The sequence below is a fragment of the Mus caroli genome, chromosome 13 (genome assembly GCF_900094665.2).
Source record: "Mus caroli chromosome 13, CAROLI_EIJ_v1.1, whole genome shotgun sequence".
Classification (NCBI taxonomy): domain Eukaryota; kingdom Metazoa; phylum Chordata; class Mammalia; order Rodentia; family Muridae; genus Mus; species Mus caroli.
The window spans coordinates 51,618,991-51,641,370 of NC_034582.1; the positions used below are offsets into that span (position 1 = coordinate 51,618,991).

The 22,380-nt window shown below is 47.0% G+C and overlaps 1 long non-coding RNA gene across 1 annotated transcript; it reads right to left on the reverse strand.

The window, feature by feature from the left end:
• Positions 1-526: 526 nt before the first annotated feature.
• Positions 527-21,869, reverse strand: LOC110307568. The gene is made up of 5 exons (XR_002379420.1): positions 21,710-21,869; positions 18,871-18,978; positions 16,147-16,294; positions 5,642-5,750; positions 527-1,398 (listed from the first exon to the last, which is right to left on the reverse strand). It is a non-coding gene; the product is annotated as an uncharacterized LOC110307568 (long non-coding RNA).
• Positions 21,870-22,380: the final 511 nt, after the last annotated feature.

Below are 22,380 nucleotides of genomic sequence, written 5' to 3' on the forward strand. Positions count from 1 at the left end.
GGAGCTGCGTCCAGTCTGCAGCCTCAGGACTGGGGCGAGGCGAGTTGTCCAGCCCCGGCCGGCCAGAGGGAGGCCCGGCACCTGCCGGTGGTTCCACCTCTGCATGCATTTCACACTTTTCTATCCTGTTAGGCACCGCGCTCCTCTGTGGACGCGGACTCGTCTAACGCCCTGTTTTTGTTTTTGTTTTTTTTTTTTGGTGTTTTTTTTTTTTAAGTGCCATGTAGGCTTAATCTAGTTAGACGATTTTCTGCTTAAGATTGCATTGTTAAAGGCAATTGTTTAAAAGTGGGCCGAGGGCGAGGGCGCTCAATCTTTGAACCGGACGGGGTTGGCAGTCCTCGGCTGTGCATCGGTGGCGCGCCGCACTTATCGGCCAGCGCCGGGCCAGAGCCCAGAGGGGGAGGGAACAATCTTCGGGCTTTCTGCGGCCAGCGGAGCTATTAGCGCCGTTTACCCAAGCGCAAACAGATGCAAATGTCTCCGAAAACGTCGCACAAAGCTGTGCAGACAGAGGCGGCCTCTTCCGGCTTCAATAGCACTTTATTCCCAGTCCGGCGTCCTCCGAGTGGAGGGAAAGGGTCCGCACGCATTTTTTCACATTGGTTGGAAGTGGTGGGGGCAGACAGAGCCTGCCACCGCTTGTGCTACATACTCCAGCTGCTGCGCGTTGAGGACCGGCCAAAGGGTGCAATGGCTCTGGGGACGCCAGACCTGGGGCCTGGAGGAGACAGCGGCGGGACTAGTGCAGTGGGAGGCGTCCCGAGAGACTTCAGATCTTTTCAGGTCCACAAAGGCCTAGCTAGCGTAATGGTCACGCTAGCACGAAAGGGCGAGTGCCCGCCACATGGAACAAAATGGGATCACACTTCCACAAGAACCAGGAGTAGTAAACTTACAGTTGGGGTGCGCAACGGGTGCCACTGCACTCCTATTCGCGAGGAGAGCTAGCCAGAGTGCTCCTTGCTGGGCCCTTTGAGGAGGCTCGGAGACTCGACTAGCCCAGGGATAGCTCCTGCTTAGGGTCAGGCATCTTCTAACCTCACCAGCAGAGAATTCTGGTTTAGGAGAAGTTGTACATCTTGACCCTATCGAAGGCGATGTGGGAACCTCTGGCCTTCAGAGCAGAGAAGACCTGCCAGTAAAAGAGAGAGGGGAGAGGGAGGGAGGGAAAAAGAGAAAGGGGGAGGAGGGAGGGAGATGAGGGAGAACAGAACAGATGGAGATTCAGCTGGTGTGCCCCAAGTGTGGTCCAGTGGTCATCATTTCCAGCTTAAACCCAGCCCTTCTTTCCAGTAGGGCTCATGCAAGAAAACTTCCGGCCTCGGGGACAGGAATCTGGCACACTCTGGGAGCTGCATCAACTCATACGTAAGCCCAAAAGACCATTCAGTGGAGCTAGGGAAAACACGAGGATCTCACCAATAAAGGGGTCTTTAGGCTTCAGGGAGAGGTCAGGCTTCCATAAACTTTGCCAAGGTCCCTTTTCACTATGCCAATATTGTTTCTCAGTGTCAGGGGAATAAATGAATGAATTTGGGAGGGATATTCTGCGTAGGGAAGAATTCTTTCCAGATATGACTCCTCACACCCACATCTTCTCCTATCTGCCTCATTCTCCCAAAATGGTTTCGCTTTCCAGTGTCATCGGTGGCTTTGTCAGCCTCAAAGTTTTATCTAGCTATCAGTTTTATCTAGCCCAAACCCAGACTAAGAGCAAGCGACACATTTTAACACCAGTCTAGATTTAACTGCTCAGAGAAGGTGTTTTGAGTGGTCATGACCCGGTGATGAGCACTCCACGTTGAGTTGGCTGGCCAACAGTGCAGAGCCAGGATTCGAACCCTGGTAGTTCATGCCAATGTCTCTGTGCAGTCTACTGAGTTTGTTACAAATGCAGCTTCTTTCTCCTCTAACCCCAACGTCACCCGTAGCTCTTGAGATTCTTTTCTCGGAGTTTTGAGGGACGCAGCCTCTCTCCCAAGAGGCTCATCCAGGTCGCCTGGGGCAGGTGCAGGGCTGGGCGGGCTCGTGGGGCGGGTTGGGAGGCGTTATCTCCTGAGCTGTGGCGCCCCGCACATCTGTTTATCTCTGAAGCCGCGCTGGATTGGATTTCCGGATGATGTTTATCTCTCTCGGAGGAGCAGTGTGCAGCGGCTACGCAGAGCGCAGCTGCTGGGCATTGATTGACAGGTGGGAAGCTGGGCCTCCCGCCTCTCCTGCATCTGGGTGCGGGCTGCTTCGTTGTCCACCGCCCACCCAGATTTTAGAGCGCTGCAGGTGAGCATGCTGCCAGCGGCCAGGTGCCTCCCGGGTCTTTGGTCCTGGCAATTAGGGACCACTTAACTGAGGCAGAGACAGCCTGGTTAGGGTCACCGGCAGGGAGAGGGGGCGGGCGGCAACAGACTAGTGAAAAGATGGATGAAGGCCTAACAAGTCATTTCCTAACTTGTCAGAGAGGCAGCCAAGAGGAACCCAGGGAAGATCCTCAGAAGTGCTCTCTGCTCCTGAGTCCTTTGGGGGCACCTAGGACCACCAAATAGTTGTTAAAGAAGGTGGTATAAGGCCCAGAGTAGGACCACTACAGGAGGCTTTGGAGTTTAGAAAATGCCAGGAGGTGGCCTCTCTCTGTGCTCCTCTCTGGCCTTGCAGTGAGTGAGTACTTGTATGTAATCACCTGAAGTGACGAGTCTTATTTACACATTGACCTGGTTCTGTCTGGTTGTCCGGTTGGCATTGACTCTTCATTGAGGGGGCATTGACTCTTAAGACGTATTTTACACACTCTACAAAGTGTGTAACCAGCTAGTAGCAATTACTCCAACGTAAATCGAAGGGCTGTTTTAATGGTTATAAGGTCCACGGGGTATGAATGAACACTGACTGGGTTCTGGAGACCCACTCATCTGCTCCAGAGAGCTAAGAAGCGTAAGTTCTGGAGTAGAGAGAGAACTGGCCCCAGCAGCTCTGGAGGGCCCCGTGTCTCTGCACTGGGATACAGGTCTCCAGGCTGTCAGATGGTCCACAGATTCTATCCTGTTAGGTGGCCCGGCTTTATCAAATTAGAAGCCCCAACTTCCAAGGCCTAGGATACATAGCAGGAAACATAGTGGAGGGCAGTGATGGTACACGCCTTTAATCCCAGCACTGGGGAGGTAGAGGCAGGAGGATTTCTGAGTTCAAGGCCAGCCTGTTCTACAGAGTGAGTTCCAGGACAGTCAGGGCTACACAGAGAAACCCTGTCTCAGAAAAACCAAGAGAGAGAGAGAGAGAGAGAGAGAGAGAGAGAGAGAGAGAGAGAGAGAGAGAGAGAGACCCAAAACAAAAACCAAACCAACATACACACACACACACAAACCAAAAAGCAAGCAAGCAAACAAACACACAAAACCACGAGCTGGAGATTACAGCAGGCTGCTGAGTGAAATGCTTTCTCAAAATAAGCTGGGTCTGGTGACAGATGACTGAGATCCCAGCACTTGGGAGGTGGAGTCAAGCATCCTCTATGCCTCTGATGCAGAGGAGTTTGAGTCCACCCATCACAGTCAATGGCTAACCTTTGCAGTGATGGTTGGGAGTCTGGAAAGACTTAGGAGTTCAAGGACAGCCTTAGCTCCTAAGAAGTTCTAGGTCAGCCTGGGTTACATGAGACCTTACCCCACCCCCAAAAAAAGACAAAGATAAAGTAAAACAAACAGGAAGACCAGACAACAAATAGCACTTGGGATACCAAAACCAAAATCAGCCCAGACACAACAGAAGACAAAGTAGTCTAGGAATGCTGAGAGGGGTCTGCTGAGTGTTTATAACAGAAATTGCGTTGTACTCAGGCTTACTTCTTTCTAGACAGGACCTTTGCTACCTGGAGGTCCAAAGGGAGGCACAAGAGGTGCGGAGACTCCCCAGCACTCCTCTTTGTTGGTGGTGAATCAAGGCTAGCCAGAGCTTGCTTAGAGAGGTGACCCACTTTGGCTAATTGGCCTCTCAGGATATGCAACTTGCTCCCCTTTCTGTTCTATCTTCCTCTGACATTCACCAAGATGGAGGCCAGGGAAGAACAGGGAGAATCTCTTCTTCCCAGTGCCCGTAGACAGAAGGAACATAATCTGCTGTCTCGTGAACAAGTCAATTTTATTGTTTAAGGATGTATTGACTTTATGTGTGTGAATGTTTTGCTTGCATGTATGCATGTGTACTGTGTGAGTGCCAGGTGCCCAAGCCAGCTGGAGGAGGTTGTCAAACCCTCTAGAACTGGAGTTGCAGATAGTTGTGAACAGCCACATGGTTTCTGGGACCTGAACCCAGGTCCTCTGCAAGGGCAGTGATGGATGCTCTTAACCACTGAACCACCCCTCCACGACTCCCCTTTTATTTTTATTTTTATTTTTATTTTTATTTTTATTTTTATTTTTATTTTTATTTTTAGAGCTGGGATCATGATTCCCCAGCCTCCCAAGTAGTAAATCTTCATGTCTCTGAAGAGATCATAATGATGTCCTACTGAGCTTAAAAGATAGAAGAAGCAGATCTGAATGCCCTTGAGGTGCACTCAGGACGGAGAAGAGTTGGTGGCCCACAGTGAGGGAAGGGCCCTGCACTTGTTTGGGAGACAGAAAAACTGGAAATAGAGGAGCAGGCTGGAGAGAGGGGGCTGGGCAAGAACTGGGTCTGGGCACAGAGTCCTCTCTGTCCTCTGGAGCCTGGGGGATATTTGCTTTTAGAAATAAAGGCATGGAAATTGTTCTGGGCACAATTCCCAGCCCTTGTGTGAGAGCCAAGTGGAGGACTTCACATGCTCCCTGCGTGGGTCCTGTGTGGGGTGCCTCACTCCTACGTGGGGTGTCTCCCTCTGGCTGTTGGTTCAGCCCTTCACAATACTGGGTCATTTCCATTATTTAGACCACTGCATGGGTCTGGCTGTGGCCGTTTCCTGTTCCCCATCGGATTGTGACGGTCCTTCATTGGGCCATCTTTTAGTGGGATAAGGAGACAAAGGCTGGCCCTCTATGGACAAACTTCTCTTTCTAAATGTTTACCCTGCAGCCCTGGGGATTAAGCGGAGAAGTTCCCTTTGTGTGGAACAGCAGAAGCACAAGTCGCTGACCTCGGGCTCACTGTGCTTGACCTGGCCAGGAGTTCAAACCTCTCATCCTCCGCCCTGAAGGAGGAAGGGCTGGGGCAGCTGCTCAGTTCTGCGTGGGGACCCAGGGGGCCTGCTTCAGATTTGCTGCTGGAGAGCTGGGGCGGCAGCAGGCTTTTTGTTTTTAGGGAGCTCTCCCTGCAGGACCCTGGCTGGAAACACACAAGAGCCAGCTCTGGAAGACCAGCCCAAAGCCTGAAGTTACCAAGAATATAATACGGGGATAGAACAGATCATGAGGAAGATGGGCCCAGAGAGGGAAGACAGACTGAAATTTTATCTGGCAGGAATTTTATCCTGGAGCCGGTGGGAAGATTTAAACACTTAAAGATGTGCATTTTAGTACCTAGGTGTGGTATTACCTAGGTAAGGACAAAGAGCAGGTGCGATCTAGGCAGGAAACTAGGATGAAAAAACTGTTGTAGGAACCCCAGACCACAGGGTAAAAGTAACAGGCTTCAGGATTGTATTCAGAATGACCCAGGGCACTCCAAGTCTTACCTAAGATGAGAGTAAAGTCCCCAGTGTAGGTCAGCCTCCCCTTCCAGGGAGGATGCTCTTGGGGACAATACTTCTGTGCAATAGGGAGCAGAACTTTGGCTGCAGTCTTCTGTTGAAAGGGAGAAGACAGGTTTCAGAAGAGAGTTCCACCATGCCCTTCAGGTGTGTCCAACCTTCAGACTAGGCAACACAACCTTGACCTCTCCAAAGTTCCATGTGGAGAATGACATAACTAAATCACAAAAGCAGAATTGCAAAAACCCGATGTTTTAGGTCAGTTTCCGATTCTGCCTTGGGCAGCACTCATAGATATCCCAGCGTGGTGCAGCCCATGGGCTGCTGGCTAGGCTCACCTCTAAGCTTCTTCTTTATGTTTCTGGCTCATCTAGAATAAAAAAACAGTGGCTATATGATCTTAGGACTAACCAGCTCTGCATATATGATAGCTAGTTCATTAAACCAAGCCCAGTAACTGGGTAGTATTGGCAAGTAGGTGCAAACACTACACTCAAAGTCTTTCTGCAACGGACATACACACACATTGACACACACACACACACTGACACACACAAACACATTCACACACACTCATACACATACACTTTTGCACACATCCACACATCCACACACACATGCACACGCGCACACTCATGCACACACAGGAACACATTCACACATGCTCATATACGTACACACTCACGCACGCGCGCACACACAGAGACACACGCATACACACTGATTTTCAGAATAGGACTTTGATTAGTTTCCACTCCGTTCTCTATCCACCTTGTGTTTATAACCAGGGGTGTTTTTAGCTGAACTTTTCCTCTGAACCTAATAACTCAGATCTCCGTTTAAGGGAGACATGTCTGGCATGCTTACACAGAGGACTTTGCAGGCAAGACTTAGACTAGCCCACGAGTGTTTTTCTCCAGCTGACTCTCTTTGAGGGGAGGTAGCAAACCCTACAGCTGGCCATGCAGGGCAGGGCAGGCCCTCTGACTGCTAGACCCCCTTCAGTACTTTGGTACTCGACCATCACCCTGGTGTGTAGCAGCCGTAGAGGACAATGTTCAGTTTTGTGGTGGAGAAAACCTGGCCTGGCATTCCTTGATTTACTCCTGAACCAAACATCTGCTGAGTGTGTTTTCCAGTCTCAGGACACGTCGTTTTCAAGAGGAAAGGAGACACTGGGAAAGCTACTTTCGGATGCTCTTGTCCTTGTCAGAGAGGTGACTTGAGGACGTCAAGCAGATATGAGGAGGGCACTCAGTCCACTGGGCCCTTTGGTCTGTGTCTATCTAAAAGCAATGTACACTGTTTATCTCAAGACTTACTGAGCACTGCATGTAAACAGGAGGTATGGTAAGCTACAGAGTGGGCTGCCCCCACCGTTTGTGGTTGATGGTGAAGTAGAACCTGAAGAGAGTCAGCATTCGACTCAGACAAGTTATCCTGAAGCCCTGGCTTTGTACAAAATGTCATCACAAGGTTACAGCAAACCACCCCTCAGTCACCTACCTATTCCCACACAAGGCTACTTTTCTTCCTCTTAGATTTATGTCACAAGAATTGGTGCCGGGGGAAGCTGAGACGCAGCTTTGGAAGCTGACCTCTCCTTCGCAATTAATTTCATCCCACCGATTGCTGAAGGGGGTGGGGGAGGCGAGGGAGGGAGGAAGCCAGCACCTGCTGCAGTGACAGGAGCGGGGGAGCCCCCCCCCCAAGCCCAGCATCCTGGCTTGGCCTCAGGGTCTGACAAATGTCTTTTCTCATAGGAAAAAGAGGGGTGGGAAGGGAACATGGCGTCAAGCTGAGCCCCAGAAGGAAGACAAGCCCTGAAGTTGAATCAGATGGTCAGGCCTTTGCTTTCCCACTCCTTTGTAAATCCTTCTTAACAAGGAAAAAGAGGAAAACCCTCCTGCCCCCAAAGTGTAAGGAGCCATTCTGATGTCCTTAGGACCTAGGGGACTACTGGGGTGTGGGACCTGCAGGATACCTACAGGGTTGGTTCCTTTGGACTTTACTGCTCCCTCCATTGACTTTGGAAACCTCTCCTGCCATCTAACCATTCTCAGATAAAGAAGCTTTCTTCCTGTGAAATTATGTGTGTGTCAGCGCGTGTGTGTCAGCGCTGTGGTTGGTATCAAGGAGTGAGAGAGACAGGTGACTCGCACCGTTCGGTTAACTAGCACACTTGGCTTAACTAAGGGTGATTTTGCATCCGGCATGACAGGATGGACTGGAAGGCTTGAATCCTAATTAATCCATACTTCCTGTAAAAATTTTGAGCTGCAATGTTTACAAAGCTGTGACAGGGAAACTAACATTCCAGATAAGGAAGTATGAGTTTTCTATGTTGTGGGAGCTGTTAGTGGTGATGTGTCATATTTGAGGTTAACAAGCTGGGGTAACCAAATGTGACCTGGGGTCTCTGTTATGATGAAAAAAGTTTGGGTTTTGCACGGTGAAGCTCGTTTGAGCCTCTGCTTTCTACATATTTGCTGTGGTACCTCAGGCAATCATTCTGCAATTCTTCACCTCGGTTTTCTTGTCTGCAAACCAAGATTCACTTTGAGGAATAATATCATACTCTACAAAGCACGCTTGGCACAACCACTGGACACAGGGGAGACTTGGTACCATGAAATTCTTCCAGGGTCAGGGCTTGAAATAGGCTTAGAAAACCTTGCTTTTAAATGTGCTTTTAAAGTTGTATTTTTTTTTTCTGATCATGTTTTGTGACATTTTCTTTATGTTGCTGTGAAATAATACAAGGCAGGAACAGCCAAAGGAACTGAGAGTTTATCTCACGGTTTGAGAGGACACAGGGTTCAGTCTGTCATGGTAAGGAAGACGTGGCAGTTGGAATCGGGCTAGCCTGGGCTGACAGCACTCTCTGCAGGGCTACCTCCCTCACATCTCTGCAGAACAGAGAACAGAGAGATTCAGGCTGGACACTGGCCTGACCTATAAGCCATAAGCCTCACCCCTGAGGCTCTATGTCTGTCAGTGAGGACCCTCATTCAAGAGGTCCCACCGTCTCACTAAACAGCACCAGCAGCTGCAGGTCACTTCACATGCAAACCATAACAATGTAACAGAACACATATGTATGTTTTGACATCAAGTGAACCCTCAAAATTGTATAACTTAGCCAGGCATGCTGTCCCATGCCTTTAATCCCAGCACTTGGGAGACAGAGGCAGACAGATCTCTGTAAGTTCCAAGCCAGCCTGGAACTTACATAGTGCGTCCCAGGACAGCCAGAGCTACATAGTGAGTCTTTTCTCAAACAAACAGACAATAAATGGTACACTTAGCCTAGGACCCAGGCCACTTGCTCCCTAGGGATGCTAGAGAGTTACAGCACACTGGGATCTCTCTGCATCTCTGTGTCTGTCTGTCTTTCTCTGTCTCTCTCTCTCTCTCTGTGTTTCCATCTCTCCCTCTCCCTCTCCCTCTCCCTCTCCCTCTCCCTCTCTCTCTCTCTCTCTCTCTCTCTCTCTCTCATACTTCTGGAGACTGAAAGTCCAGAATCAAGGTGTCAGCAATAGGGAGCTGCCTCCAAAAGCTTTATTGGAGAGTCCATTCTTCCCGCTGCTGCTAGCAGCTCCTGGAATTCTCTGGCAAGTGGTAGGTAGTATCACTCCATCATCTGCCTCAGTTTCCACCCAGCCTTGACCCCAGGTCTGTATGTCAAACCACTTCTTCCTGCTTTTTGTTAATCATTAGAGCTAAGTCTCACCCTAGATCCAGGCTGATCTCAGCCTCAGAGCCTTTGTTACGTCCTCAGAGATCCCATGGTCAATCAAGGGCACACTTACTGTGCCAAGGTAAAGGATGTGGCTGTCACCTAATGAGGTCACCATAGAACAAAACCATGACAGCCACCATTTATGGGTGGGTCTTCCCATAGTCTTCTTTTATGCTCTCTTCCTCTCTCACACTCTCTCCCTCCCTTTCCTTCATTCCGTCTCTTGCTCTGCTCCTTGCTTCCCTCTCTTTCTCCCCACCCTATTCTCTAGTCAGAGTCTCACTCTGCAGCCCAGGTTCTCTTGAACCTGCATCCCTCCTGCATTCACCTTTCCAGGCTCTGCGATTACAAGCATGCTCCACACCCAGCTCAAAATGACATTTCTAAGTCCACCATGTTGATGTTCATCACTCTAGGTAACCTACGCAAGATGCCCCCATTGCGTGCTGGTACGATAATGTATATATAGTCCTGAAAATGAAAATTCTAGTTATTTCCACTTTGAGGATATTATTTTCTTCTCTGGTTTATTTTATTCCATATGCGTGCGTGTTTGTCTGCATGGGTGTATGCATAGCATGCACACACCTGTGCAGACGCATCAGAAGAAGGTTACCTGAAACTCGGTTTCCAGATGGTTGTGAGACGGCATGTGGGTACAGGAATTCCAACCTGGCTCTTCTGCAAGAGCAACAGGAACTCTTAACCACGGAGCCATCTCTCTAGCCGCACTTGGAGGAAATCATAAGCAATGGTTCTTATACCTACTTCCTGGTGCACTGTATTCTCTAAAATGAATGACTAGGATCTGGTCACTAGATGTTCAGTTGCTGGGGCCAACATACTAAGTGAGCATCAGTTTACAAGATAATGCCAAGTTATTTTCCAATGATTTTACCAGCTGGGATTCCCATGAGATGAAGCCCCGTTGTTTTCCATGCACCCAGTGATTTAGTCCAGGAAATGTCAGTGTTTCAGGATTGGGCTTCCCTCTGGTGAAGGTACTTAGTCACATGATCTCATCTTCCTCTATGGTTTCCTTTTTCTCTATGATAGATTCTTTCTAGTGGGTCTCTGCCCCTTGGAGAGAAAGTCCTGGAGCCTTCAGTCTCACCTGCTTCTTGCTGTATAGTCTACTTGCTCTACAAATCCATCTTAATGGGTCATTAGAGGTGCCTAGAAACTGTAATTATGGTATAGCATTTCGTGGGCTTACAATTGAAGGCTGTGTTTTCTAGACGCCCAGATGAAGCCATTGTGGCGTGATGCATCGGGAGGTTTCCCCCTGTATATCAACACTAAGGATAGCAAGTCGCTTACTCTGAGCAGAGACGACCACTAACCCTAAGAGGAAGGGCACAGACATTCCCAGTTATGGGTTGAAATAATAGATATCAAGCTGGCAGAATGGAAGGCATGCCCGTGCCCCCATGAGAGCCACTGTATAAGGCATGTTCTAGGGCCTTTATCTGCAGAGGGAGGGGGGACGAAGCATTATCTGTCACAGTCAGATCATGGAGTCATCATCGCTGCAGGTGAGGGAACATGAGCACATTCACAAACCCCCATAAGCCCCCTTGATTGACTGGGAGGCTGAGGCCAGACAGGAGCCGCTGCTCCAGATGAGGCTCTGCTGTAGACGCCTGCCAAGCCGTCTGAGGTTCCTTTCCTGAAGGCAGAACCTGGATTCTTGAGCAAGTCTTTGAGATCAACGCCTTTTAGACTTTCTTCACCTTGGGTTCCTTTTCACTGGAGACTTTTTTGTGTCAATCCAGGCACATAGATATATATATATTTTTAAAGCCTACATGAACAAAAATTTACTGACAGTGAATAAACTTATTTCAAAGGTGCTGTTGGGTATGGATGTCATCTTAACACTTGTTAAAAAGCACAGGGCAAATTTGCATATTCATGAGATTGGTATTTGTTTTTACATAAAAATTAAATCAGGTGAATATATACTTGATGCTATAGGATGTACCACTTCAGTGTTTGCCTGTATTTTTATTTGATCATTGTCAATACTGATGGACACCACTTCACCTGTAGTGTAAAATTGTAGTGTAAAATTGTAGTGTAAAATGCAGTGTAAAATTGCAGTTCCAGAAACTTTGCACCCAGCCAGGTTTCCTATAGTAAGTTTCAGGAAACCCAAGTGGTGACTCAAACATTAACTTCTAAATCAAACCTATTTTAACACAGTGCTATCCCTAAATATGCCAATTTGGTATTTAAATGCTGAGGAACAATGTTAGGGAAATGTTAAGTCTTTGTTACCCACAGTTAAGCCACTGTTTAATAAATTATTATTATTTATTATTATTATTATTATTGCTCAGATGCTTTGAGATAAGGTTTTGAGTAGCCCAACCTGGCTTCAAATTCACGACATAGCCAAGGCTGGCCTTGAACTCCTGATCTTCCTGGCTCTACCTCCCAAGTGCTGGGACTATAGGCAGTTCTACCATGCCTGGTTTGTCATTATAATTCTATAAGAACAGGAATACTTATATGCACAGAAAACCCCTAAAACTCGTAACAAAAAAGCCCCCAGTCCAAGCGCAGGTATTTTGGGCATGGTTGGTTGACACTGCGTGGGCTAACAGCATGCACAAATGCACAGCGCACATGTGTGCATTCAGAGCCTGCAGGCAAGCCCATCCAGAAGTACCCAGCCCTCCCTACTTGACTTGGAATTAGTGTTGGCCATCTACCACTGCCATGGGGCTTTGAAATCCATTCAGTTCCCTGTGACCTGAAGTTCATGACGCGGTGATTTAGTGAGGGAAGGAAAGATGGCTTAGACTTCAAAAAAACTGACACTTGCTCTCCAAAACAAACCGTGAGGAAAAGAAACGGGAGACCACAGAATGGTCACCACTGGCCAGGATGCACAGCTTTGGCAATGCTCCTTACCCAGGATGCACGAGGAGCCTGCCCACAGCCTCCCTTAAGAAGACGAACAACTCAGCTATGAACCGGCCAGTGAGTGCAGGAGTTGATTCTGATTTACCTTCAGACGCGGGTCAGGTGGACTTTGCTTCAGGAAGGCCTTTACTGTGAGTTGTCTTTATTCTCTTCTGTAGCATAGAGAATAACTGAGGTCCACATCTGATGTCGTCATTTGATTATACATTAAGTATAAAACAGCAGAACGTGATAGCGGGCAAACGCTTAGACATGTCACCAACGAGGAGCTATATGAATATTCAATAATTATGTCAAAAGATGGTTATATAGTCATTAGAAGAATGCAAAATAAGACCTCAGGGCCTGAAGAGATGACTCAGTGACGAAGAGTACTTATCGCTCTTGCAGAAGACCTAGTTCCTAGCACCCACATCAAGTGGCTCACAACCTTCTGTAACCCAGCACCAGGAACTTGATGCTCTCTGACCTCCATAGACATATGCAAATAAAAAAACCACATGCGGGCACTCGGGTACCTCTAGTAAGTGAATATCCAAATAAACGCACAATGGGATGCCAGGACCCACCCAACACACACACACACACACACACAAACAGACACACACACACAGACACATACATACACAGACACATACACAGACACACACACAGACACACACAGATAACACACACAGAGACACACAGAGACACACACAGAGACAGAGACACATAGAGACACACAAAGAGATACACACAGATACACACACACACAGACACACAGACACACACACACAGACAGACAGACACACACAGACACACACAGACACACAAACAGACACATACACACAGACATACACAGACACATACACAGACACACACAGATACCACACACATAGACACACGGAGACACAGAGACAGAGACACATAGAGACACACAAAGACACACACACACACACACACACACACACACACACGACATGTATTACAAAGGATAAGAGAACCAGTCTGAGCAAGTTTCCAAAGCACTTGTAACACTCACATACCATTGTCAGAGCTATAAAGCTGAATATCCTCGTTAGAAGTTTCATAGAAAGTTAAATACACTCCTAGTTGTGCTCAGTGATTCTATGCTGAAGAAAAACGAAAATACACACTCATGTACTCGAGCCTTCTTTATAGCAGCACCAATCCGGAAATAACCCACATACGTACCAACGTCCAACAGACCTAAACCAAAAGTGTGCCTCTTTTGTTGGCTGTAAATTGTGCTTCAATGGTTATTTTGATAAAAGAGAAGTATGGCTGGTTCGGGGTACCAGAAATAAAGGTCATTTTTATTTTGTTCCTTTTTTCTCTTCTCTGTAATCTAAATTTACTATGAGAATCTGTCTCTGTCTCTCTCTTTCCTTCATTTATCCCACTTTCATAGGAAAAAATATTGTCTTTATCTTGGAATGTTGAAGAGAACCCCCAGACCCTCTTTCCTTTGGGAGGTCTAGGGGAGAGTCTGTTTGCATTGACGGATCTCTCTGTCCTAGATGCCCATCCATTGGTGCACTGCTCAGGCATCCACATCCTGTCTTCTCACAACCTGAATCAATCCATGCCTCGGAGGTTCCTAGCAAGAGAAGGGCTGGGCTGAGCGTGGAGCCTAGTCGAGACAGTTAAAGCTCCTTTGGATTTCTGAGCCTATGCCTCCAGCCCGCTCCTGTAGAAAGTGGGAGTGTTTTCCTGCTGGTTGTACAACTTTGGTAACCTTTCAGTGCTTGGCCCTTGTTTTTGTGTGTCACTGGTTGCTACTGTAACTGTCATCCTTACACCAGATGATAATGACACTGAGGCACTACCCCCAGTGGGGAAGTAAGGAAGACACTGGTAAATGGGCCAATGTGTTCTCCTCCAAAGATGTTCACTTAATAATCAGGAGAATGCGAAATAAAGCCAGCCTCACAGTGGGGGATGTAACACGCATCTGTAAAAACAGCCAGCATTCATTTTCTTACCCATTAATGATTTTTAGGAAAATCAAAATCATTTCTCCCGGAGGCAGATATCCTAAAATGAGTTTGGATTTTGCTGGTTCTGTTCTTCTTTCAGGTATCAGGTGGCAGCCAGGGCCCAGCCTGGAGGAGGCTGGCTTTTTCTCTTCAGTGTCTAGGAGCCTGGCTGACACAGATCTGGAGGTGGTCAGATCTCCAAGAACAATCGACTGTCTAAGCAGAGCCCCTTCCCTGAGCCTAGCTACCTTACATTTGTAAATGCCAGCGCCCCACTGAGCACGTCCCAGTGAATAGAAGTGTTTTGATGTTTTGTTTTTGATTGGAGATTGAAGTCCAGTGTCTTGGGACCCGGTGACTTCAGCTGACCTTCCTGCTACATGGACAGGGCTAAATTTCAACCCCTGGAGGCTTCTGCACACAAAACCCCGTGCCTCGCAAGGGCAGGTGCGAGCAAACCTGGTGGAAATCTGAAATCTCTGCTGCTTCTGTCAGAGGAGTTAGGTTTCACAAACCCCTTTTTATGTAGTAAAAGGCATATCATTAGGGGGAATCTGGACAGGGAAACTTATTAAAAGTGCTGCCTACAGCAGGGGACTATGATTCCAAAGGACAGCCACGGGCTAATAGGATAGTCTTTATACTTAATAAACGTGGCCACAGGCAAACGTCCAGCCAGAAAGCCCCGCTTCCGGATGCAGACGGCGAACACCTCGGGCGTTGTTGCTAACTATGGATAATGACATTTGTTTTCCCTTTTATAATTTGTGTTCCAGTTTGAAATCAGGAGAAACCCTTCAATTGTGTACTCTAAGACCCAACACTACCCTGGTGCTATTCACAAAGCACGGTTGACATTTCTGACTTTCCCTGTCTTGTGCATAGTTAGTTTTTACACGGTTCTGATCAGTGTAGGTGAAGTTTTGCAGTCTTTCTCCCTGAGTTTGATTCCAGCACTAGGGACTTCTGTCGTTTTAATGGCTGCTCTTACTGGGTCCTGCTTCTCTGTGACGTCACCGTCTCTCCTCTGCCGAGCTGCTCCCTCGGGTTTATGGATTATAATTGTCTGTGATATATATATATATATATATATGTGTGTGTGTGTGTGTGTGTGTGTGTGTGTGTGTCTGATGTCTGTATATATAATTGTCTGAATATATGGACCATTTGTACCTTTGTTGTGAGGAGATCAATGTAGCCTAGCATGTACAAGGTCCTGGGTTCAAGCCCCAGTCTTGCAAAAAGGAAAAAAACAAGTTAACGATCCTGAAAATGAGCCAGCCACTGGTGGGTGTGAGCTTTAATCCCAGCACTTGGGAGGCAAAGAGGCAGGTGGATCTCTGTAGATTTCAGGCCAGTCTGGCCTACAGAACCAGTTTCAGGACATCCAGGTCTACACAGAGGAATCCTGTCTCAGGAAAAAAAAAAAAAGATCCTGAAAATGGCACAGAAATGGCAACTAAAAACCCCAGTCACTGAAGCTGGAGAGATGGCTCAGCAGTTAAGGGCACTGACTGCTCTTCCAGATGAACTGAGTTCAATTCCCAGCACCCACATGGCAGCTCAGAGCAGTCTGAGACTACAGTCCCACGTGCAGACAAAATACCAATACACATAAAATAAATTTTAAACAGTAAAACAAAACGGAACCCCAGTCACACAAATTTCTTAAGGAGGTTGACCCAAGTTTTCCGAGCGACATGAATGTGCTTTACCAAGGCCTGAAGAAGATGCAGACGATGCAAAGGCCATGAGTGCTCGAGAAGCCCAAGGTGGCTAAGCCCGAGCTCCCAATGGAGCCCAACCACAGACACAGCCGCCTAGCTCTTGCGACTCACCCCAAGCTCAGGAAGTCGCTTTGAAGCTACAAGGCCAAAGAGCATAGGTTCTGCCAACCAAAGGCCAGATTCAAACCAAAACTGAGGCTGCAGCTCCAGCTCAGGCTCCCGAAAAAGCCCACAGAAAAGGTGTGAGGAGAATGGATTCCTGCAAAAAATAAAACAAAATAAAATAAAATAAAATAGAGGCTACGCATAGCACTGCTGTTTGCAGTACTTTACCCTTCTTTACCCTTCTTTGAGCAGCCCCAGGCTCAACTCACACCTGCACAGGTTTCCTCCGTCCTTCCTCTGAGTTCTAGTGGGGGTCCACCCAGCATGTGGCATTGGTCTTGAGTGGCCCATAATCATGAGTGACTCCTACTTTTGTTCCAAGAATTTATTCCTATGGGAGCCCACACGGACTGGGCTCAGTTGAGTGTTGTAGGAAGGTCTCCAAGACACAAAATATTCTATAACGTGTAGAATATTGTTAAATACTCCTTAAGTTATTATTGTTGGCGAACAGCCGTATTTGAGGTGACTGTGTGGCTAAGCGGAAGCGCCTCGTGGCTCGCTCGGTGTCCCGCACCTGGCTGAGCACTTTCCACAGCTTGCCATCTTGGTGCGGTGGCAGGGGTGGGGGGTGGGGGGTGGGGTGGGTGAGGCCCTGCTCTGCATGGCTCACTAAATTTTTCCCGTGTCATCTGATGGCATCAGCTTCAAAGCATTCTAAGTGCCCTTGCCTATAGGCTCCCCGGGCACCACAACCTCTGTTTCTCTAGGCTCCACCTACTCGTCCACGTCATCCCTTGCTGCCCTTCAAACATGTCAGTCTTCAACCCTCCATATGTTGTCTTGACTACAACAATGTCTCTTCTTGTCTGTCTGGTGTCTAACTCCTTACCCTCAGGACATTTCATTAGCATATCTTGTTTTACCTTGGCAAAGAATTTCTTGTTTTTCTATTTGGCATTTTCTTACTCGCCTAGATTGTTGCTTGCTTACCAACGGTTGACGAGCCCTCTCCATCCTGTTTGTCTCTTCTGAATCCTAGGAGCTAGGTACAAGGTAGTTACTCAGTATTTTTTAATTGTTTTTGTTTTGTTTTGTTTTGTTTTGTTTTGTTTTTTACTAGATCATCTCTTCCACTCATCTGTTTTACAAGTATACCTGGGAAGTTCAGAAAATTGAAGTCGGGAGCATAGTAGGTTTTAATAAAAACACGTTAATATGACTGCCCTCCAGAGCAGTGGCTAGGCCAGGGAAACCAGACTCACTCTCATGGCTCTTTGCTTACATTTCCCACCCTTCTGTAAGCAGCAGTCACAGCCGCACTTGGGATTCCATGAGACGACTCTCTGAGGATGGTTGGCGCACACACACACACACACACACACACACACACACACACACACAGCACAGACTGGGAATGTTCACAGTGGGCATCTGCTCATTTTAGTCAGGGACCACTACTTAGTTTATCCTGCTAACAACTTTGGGTCTGAGACATTAACCCATTTGCTAAGCTAGCATATTAGTCCGGTACGGTCTCATATTAAAAGAAGACAGAGGACCCTTGGGTCAGAGAAGGTCGGTTAACATCCAGCAGTAGAGGCAGTCATTAAACTGGCATCTTTACAGGGATTCCCTAGGCCTGCTTTCCATAGTGGGACACAAAACTAATTAGATGCTACCTGCACACTCAGTGAGGTGCAGGGGATAGGCCCTGAGCTTAGGGGCTCTGATTCTATACCCATAGTCTACCTGTCCCTTGACAGAGCAAGGGACGGCATCTCTATCTTCTAAAGATGTTGGATATACAGATATTTTTGAAAAGATAATTCAGACCAAAGAGCATCAACGTTTGCCCAAGATGTGCACAAATGCTCGAGACCCATACCAGACCGTATCACACAGAACAACAAGTAAGCCCTAAATTTATCAAATGAATGAAACCAGCTGCTGAGGGTGGCAATTTATGGTTGGATGAGCCATGGTTTTCTGTCCTCTTGCTGGGGAGGGACTTGGCAAGAAAACACAAGTAATAAGTGCTTGTGCCCTTATGCCTGGATTTAAACCCTGCTCCCATCACTTAGCTTTGCAACGCTGGCTTTAGCTTCCTCATTCCTGACATAGAATGGGGGCTCTTGTGATGGCATAAGTCAACACGGTTTAAAATGCTTGGCTCAGTGCCTAATCCCGGCTAAGTATCCAAGGAGGTGCTAGCTCGTGGTTGTAGTCAATGGAATCGCCACTTGTGTAACTGAAATATCAGCAGTTTAATACTGTGCCCTTTTGGTGTTGCATTCACTATTGCTTGGTTACTGGTGATGATGTCAGAGTGGCTGTGCTGCGGAGGTGTGTGCTCTGGGTCAGAGGAGGCTAGCCCGAAGTGGCGAGAAAGTATCTGCAGGAAAGAAAATGGACTTAGAGGCAGATGCAGCTCTGAGTCCCACCTCTCCTCTCATTAACCCCATGACCCCGGGGTGATCCACTTAACCTCTACGCCCCTTGCCTCATCTGTGCCAAAGATACAATAATCCCTTCTACCTCGCTGGGCACGGTGAGGCTGATGTCACATGATGGATGTGAAACGGTTTTGCAAACAGGAAGGCACGTATACAAGTACTTATGCTCAGCCTGAAGAATCCCCGGAGGCAGCGAGGCATGAGGCTGGGCCTGAGCCAGCCTATCACTGGTATAATTTAATGTTCCTCTTCTGTCCTCCATAGCCAGTTTTACCTTTAAAGTGCAGCATTGGCCTCTACACTCAAATTGCTGCAGGAGCATCAAGTTTCACCAGTCAGGTTTCTGTCTGAGCAGTCCAACCTTCAGGCACTGAGGGACCATCTGGAGACCAAGGAGAGGCCATCTCATTACAAAGCATTCACAGTGGAGTCAGCCAATCACTAACATTTGTCAAGCTCTTACAATGAGCCACGCCTAGCTTTAGCTCTTTTAATGAATAACTTGTAATCGAAACCTTGACACACTCGATAACACAGGTGGGCACCATCATTATCTTCGATTTTTAGAAGAGGAGATTGTAGGCTTTTCAAAACCTACTTTAACTGTGGTTCTTAAACACTTCAACCTCCCTTCTAGCCCGCCACCCACCAGTGGTAATGGAAAAGAAAGGCTCATAGGATCTGTTTGTGGATCTGTTTAGAAATGGTTCTTTGGGGTGATGCCAATCTTCGTTGTCAGCAGTCCATTAGTCAAACCCCAAACACAATCAGCAGCAGGGGCTCAGTCCAGAACAAACCATAAGACTCCAGCAATCGGCACAAGTCAGGGAAGATCAAGGAAGAAAGCAAGGCAAAGCAGTGCAAGAGCGTTGTCCACTGTCTGGTGGGTTATATGTATGCACTTTCCAAACATGGCATGTCCTCTCAAGTGTCTGCTCCAGCAAAAGATCACATGTCCTTTCACAAGACAGCTTCCAGAAAATGCCATGTGCCTGTTCTCAACAAAATATCCTCTCATAAGACAGCTTCCAGAAAAACACCACATGACACAACTGAGTCTCCAACGAACCTAGAAATTTCCACTTAGGGAGACATTGTTGCAATGAAGTTAAAGAGTGGGAATGGACAGAACCAGTGGGAATTATGGTGCCCAGGCACCCGCAGTAGAAGCCAGTTACCCAGCAGGCATGATGACACACACTTTTAATCCCGGCATCCAACAGACAAAGGCAATTGGATCTCTATGAGTTCAAGGCCAGCAGGTCAACTAGGGCTACATAGTGAGTCCCTGCCTTAAGGAAGGAGAGGAGAGAAAAAAGGACAGTTACCCACCCTCAGTTTGCCTCAGATAGATAGATAGATAGATAGATAGATAGATAGATAGATAGATAGATAGATAGACAGACAGACAGACCCAAGAATCTCCTCTCTTATGGAAATGAAGTCCCTTCCATCCAAGTCAAGGACGTGCAGACTGTTGAAATGGCTCTGCCTTTCAGTAGCTGGTAGGACACCTGCTCAAACAGAATGGACAATCTCACCTCCTTTCCTCTAAAACAAAGGTAACCCTCTGTGGTGTGAAAGTAATGTTCTACCTGTTTGCTTTCCCTGTACATTTTGAGTCTGCACTTTCTTTAAGAAGGTCCGGCTTCCATCTTTTCTGGGGCTAAAGCTCGTGTATAGGAGATTTGCAGACAGGAAGGGAAGGCTCGGTGTTTATCATGGGGAGACACTGGTATAGCAGTTAAAAGGCTGAGGTTAATTTCTCATTAACACAACAGTCCTGAGGAGTCCAGTCTAATGACTCTTCTGTATGCAGTCACCCAGGGCAAGCCCCTGGGGTCTTATTATTGGATACAGCAGACATAATATTGCCAAACTGCTATAAATGTTACTGAATACAAATCCCCCACTTCTGCCCCTGTGTTAGGACTGAACACCTTAGCATTGACCTGGGCTTGTCGTCTGCATAGAAGAAGGTGGGCTGTTCTCAAGTTCAAGTGATGATTGTGGGAAAAGAAGAATATAGAGGCAGCCCCTGGCCACGTCTTATGTTGTAATATGGGTTTCAGTTTGTACCTTATGGAAACGAACATTAGGGAGCACAGTCATGTGAGAACTGGTGGATGGTGTAAGAGTCATCATATTTAAGGTCTGAAATGTTTCCACCCTGCCCCCTAGTTCATTGCCTGGGAATGACTGACCTGATTATTCTCCTGGGGTGTAGTGTTTGGTTAGTATTGTGCACATGCACTTAGCTTACTGTGTAAGTGTGTATTTAGTGTCCTGAAGCTGTCTTTTTCTAACCTAGCACAATGCTTGTGAGATGTGTTCATGTTCTTCTTGCATGTATCAATTGCCTTTCACTGAAAACAAACTATTAATTCTGTTGATGGACGCCTGAGCTCACATACCAGCATAAACAAAGAGCATGGGTAAAACTAACAGAAACGTTGCTGGGGCTGGAGAGGTGGTGCGGTGGTTAAGAGCACTGTCTATTCTTGCAGAGGACTTGAGTTCAGTTCCCAGTGCCTACATGGCGGCTCACAGCTGGAACTCTGGTTCCAGTGGGATTGATGCCCTCTTCTGGCCTCTGTGAGCACCGCACACACATAGTGTACAGACATACCTGTGGACACTCATTCTCATAGAAATAGGTATTTTTAATTGCCTCGTCTCTTCTTGCCTACTCTAAATGTTTCCTTTCTCTTTATTTCACTTCCTCCTCCTCCTCCTCCTCCTCCTCCTCCTCCTCCTCCTCCTCCTCCTCCTCCTCTCTCCCTCTCTGATCCAGTGCTTCATTCAAGGCTAAAAAGTCAAGATCCTAGTGCCTACTGAGAAAGGTATTCCTCCATTCTAATTTAATCACCTTGTAAACATTGACTCCCTGATTTGCTTAAGAAAACTCATGAATATGCAAATTATATAGATTTTCTCCTTTTCATGGCATGTCTTTTTTTTTTTTTTGGTTGTTTGGTTTTGGTTTGTTGTTTTTGTTTGTTTGTTTGTTTAGTTTTGTATTTGTTTGTTTGTTTCCATAGATTTTGTTGACAATTTTACAAACTTTCTATTGGGGACCCATGAAAATGGCCCAGTTATGTGGTAATGCTCACCTGCAAAGGATCCTGAGAAGGTAGTCCTGTCATGTGCCCATAAAAAAAAGAGAAAAAAACATCATAAATAAATAGCCAAAATGAAATCTAAAGGAATTATGGACACAGAGCCATTGAAAATCACTCTTAAGTAGTGAGGCCGACTGACCACATCCTTACTGATGGGGAGAAAGGCACAGACTTATTAAAGGCCCTGTGGGGGTTGTAGGATTATGAGGTCATTATTGTTGTTCAAGCCTGATGATATAGGGTGTGGGCTGAGAGTGTAGTCTAAGACATCTAATTTAGTCTAGGAGAAGCTAGATGGTTGTTTTTGCTTTGTTTTGTTTTTTGGTTGCTTTGGTATCTGGTTTGGAGTTTTTGTTTTGTTGTTTTGTTTTGTGCAGAGTATATTGTAGTTGATTTCTCTGAGTAGAATCTTCTACAGAGATTTAAGATGTGGCCAATCTTGCTTCTTGCATTGTCCCAGAAGCAACTCAGAGTAAAAACTTAAGCAAACAGTTCTCCTCTGGAGACTCAAGCTGGAGGGGTGGCCACTTTCTCAATGGCACCTTCCTTATTCTGAAAACAAACTCTGGAGAAGAAAATGCTCTCAAGGAAGAGGAGGGCAGAGTCCTGACCCGACACACCACTCAGACGTGCTCACGTTCAAGGGGGTCCCATGACCAAGG